Genomic DNA, 4,043 nt, shown 5'->3' on the forward strand with positions numbered 1-4,043 from the left:
AGTCTATGTGTACTTCATTTTATGATTTGAATTAGTGGAATCCAGTTCATATTTGTTCTTAGGGAAATTGATTTATTTTTAACCAAGTAGGAAAAAGCATTTTTCATTTAGTTGCATTCATATAGATAAGTTACATTTCATAAATTCTACCATTCCTCTTCACTCCTTTATAACTTCTCTTGAGCTTAGCATGAGAACATGCTAATGTTTAAGTATGGGGAGATTTGATGCACCACTATTTCGTGGTACATTTTATGCTGAATTGAGTGGATTTTATCCATTATTCTCACACTTATTCATAGAATTCGCATATTTTACATTTTCTTTCCTAATTTTGTACTATGATTGAAAATATGCTTCTTTGGCCTTAAATTTGATAATTTTAATCTTCTCTTATTACTATTCGATGCCGTGATATGTGTGTTAAGTGATTTCAGGTTTTCCAGGATAGGAATCGCTCAGATGATGGAAAAGAAGCATGCAAAAGTGGAAGGAACACAAGAAATCAAGTTTTTCAGAATCTAATAGCGACGCGACGCATGGACGACGCGTACGCGTGACCAGTGCAGCAGGCAATCGACGCGTACGCGTGACGAGCATGACGTGCTACAAGTTACAGAAAATGTTGGGGCCGATTTCTGGGCTGTTTTGGACCCGGTTTTAGGCCCGAAAATAATGATTAGAGGCGGCAGAGTGGAGATGGATGGGGGATTCAATCATTCACACATTCATTCACATTAGTTAGGTTTAGATGTAGTTTCCTAGAGAGAGAGAGGCTCTCTCCTCTCTCCAGGTTTTAGGATTTTTAGGTTTAGCTCTTCTCAATTTCAGATTTCTACCTTGCTTTTATTTAGTTTTCTTCTACTTTCACTTGTTCTAGTACTTTGGTTTGTCTACTTCTATCATTGATTCCTTTGTGTTGCCAATTTAGTTTATGAACTCTTATGTTTCCTTTGATCCATATTAATGCAATTTATGTTTCCATATTTATGAGTGTTTTCTTTAATTTGTGTTATTGATGCTTGCAATTGGTTGTTTAAATTTAATATTCCTTGTTACTTTTCTATGCTTTTATTTTCTGCCTACCAAGTGTTTGATAAAATGCTTGGTTGGATTTTAAATTAGATTTTTACGCTCTTAACTTGGATTGATCAATTAGAGACTCTTGAATTATGAAAGTATCTTGTTGGTTAGTGATTGAAAGTTGCTAGTTGGCTTGAGCTTCAATAACTCAAATCTTTGATTAGGACTTGTGAACTCAAGTTGAATTGCTCACTTGACTTACCTTCAATTGTTAGAGGCTAACTAAGTGAGAGCAAAAGGCAATTACCATCATAAGTGACTATGATGATAGGGATATGAATTCCAATTATCAATCCTTGTTAGGACTTTTCTTAATTGTTAATTTACTTCCTTGTCATTTACATTCCTTGTTCAACATTTAATAACCCCAAAAATACTTTCTCATAACCAATAGTAACATACTTCCCTGTAATTCCTTGAGAGACAACCTGAGATTTAAATACTTCAGTTTATTTTTATTGGGTTTGTATTGTGACAAACAAATTAAACGTTGATTGAGGTTTAATTGTCGGTTTAGAACTATACTTGCAACGCGATACTTTATGAAAATCTTTACTGACATTTTTCCTCCGTCAGTGTCCGACTTGTTGATGCCAATATGCCGCCTGTCCGAGTTCCTCATGAGGAGGTGCGGGATGTGATAAACCCATATTTCATGAGTTATTTTGTGCTTAGTTTGAGTGATTTATTCAATCCTTCACCCACTTATTCATATTAATTGCATGGTTTTACTTTCCCTTCCTTATTATGTTATGTATGTGAAAAATATGTTTCCTAAGCTTTAAAATTAATTATTTTAATTACCTTTACTTCCATTCGATGCCGTGATTAGTGTGTTGAGTAGTTTCAGATTTTCTAAGGCAGAATGACTTAAAGGATGGAAAAGGAAACGTACAAAAATGGAAGGAAAGTGCGAAACGGAGTTTTGAAGAAACTGGCATCCACGCGATCGCATGGACGACGCGATCGCGTGCCAGGAGCGAAGAAGCAGCGACGCGGCCGCATGACTGATGCGGCCGCGCGACTTAAGTAGAACGCATACGACGCGGACGCGTGACTGACGCTACCGCGTGGCAAGGAAAACACATAATGACGCGACCGCGTGACCCACGCGGACGCGTGACAGAGGCCATGCATCAAAATTTACAGAATACGCCCCCAGCGATTTCTGAAGCCCTTTTGGCCCAAATCCAGGTGCAGAATACACAGACTAGAGGCTATAAAGTGGGGGAATGCATCCATTCAAACAGAGCTCGCATTTTTACTACTTTCCATGATTTAGATTTAGTTTTGAGAGGGAGATTCTCTCCTCTCTCTCTTAGGATTAGGATTAGGATTTAGGACTTCTCTTAGTTTTTAAGAGTGACTCTCGATCCAGGTTTTATGTTTATTTGTTTTAAAGCTTCCCTTTTCACTTCTATTTATTTATTCCAGCACTTGAGTTGATTATTTACTTTTATAATTTAATTTATGAATTATTCCATGTTACAGATTGTTATTTGAATTAATGATATTTGAGGTATTCTAGTTTATGATTGCTCTCTTTAATTCATTGGCTTCCATCTAAGGACATTTTTATTCCAGCAATTTTACTTTTTCCCCTTTTGGTTTTGGTTAAGAAATTAGTAACTCAACATTATCAAACTCAACATAACTGATAATTGCTATCTTGCTAATTGAACTGAACTTCAATAATCCCAACTTTTTCTTAGGAAATAAATAGGATTCGAAGGTCAAACTAATTAGTCCCTTGACTTTCCTTTGTCTTAGCAAAGGTTAACTAAGTGGAATTTAGATTCAACTTTCATTATTGTTGAGAGAGATAACTAAGTTGGACTTCCAATTTCTCTTACCTTGCCAGAAGTTTGCTTTACAGTATTTATTTATTTTAATTACCCTCTACTTTACTTGTCATTTAAATCACTTGCTTCTCACCTTCTAAACCCCGATTATAACCTTTATAGCCAATAATAAGAACATACTTCCTTGCAGTTCCTTGAGAAGACGACCCGAGGTTTGAATACTCGGTTAACAATTTTTAAAGGGGGTTGTTACTTGTGACACCCAAGACGTTTGTATGAAAGGACTTTTGAAGGTTTAGAAACTATACTTGCAACGAGGATTTATCCGCAAATTTCTAGACCACGCAAAAGTTCTCTCATCAAAATGGCGCCGTTGCCGGGGAACTGCTAACGTGTGCCTTATTATTGGTTATTGTAAATATTTTTCTTTTGCTTGTTTCTTTATTTTTGTTTTTTCTTTTTATCTTTATTTGCTACCATGAACTCTCACCCCTCTCACTTTGAGTTTGGTTCTAACTTTGTTGAAGGAAATAGAAGTTACAGCAGGAATATGCATCAAGGTCGGACCAATCAAGGATGGATGGAGCCAAGAGGATCTAATCAACCCTTTAGGCAGCAACACCCTCCGAGATATCCTGGACAAAGACCATTCTACCGTGCATACCCAGCTGAAAGATATGGTGGACAACCTTGTAACTACCAACAAGCCCCACCCCGTGCATATAAACCATCCTCTCAGCATAACCTCGAACCACCATACTCACATGCTTCTCTTCACCATTCGCCACCATATGATCCTTCCTTACCCCAGTACCAATCCAATCACTCCCAATCACCACCACTTTCCTATGTATCATGCCCAAGTCCAGCAACCCGAGAAGCAGAGGTTCGCCTAAAGGAAACAGTAAATAAACTTCAAACAACCATTTGACAACTAGAGCAAACAATAATTCAATAGGTTTCTAGGCGCTCAACTACACAAGGATCAGCCACAGCCCCATGTGAACAATCTAATGAAGAGCGTAGCATGAAGGAGATACCATAAACTCCAGTGGACAAGACAGAGAATGAATTCGTACTAGAACAAGTAGAAGAAGCTGTCATTGTTCAAGAAGAAGAGTTGATTGAAGATCTAGGAGATGCTGAACCTCCATGGGA

Source organism: Arachis hypogaea, chromosome 16 (assembly GCF_003086295.3).
Source record: "Arachis hypogaea cultivar Tifrunner chromosome 16, arahy.Tifrunner.gnm2.J5K5, whole genome shotgun sequence".
Classification (NCBI taxonomy): domain Eukaryota; kingdom Viridiplantae; phylum Streptophyta; class Magnoliopsida; order Fabales; family Fabaceae; genus Arachis; species Arachis hypogaea.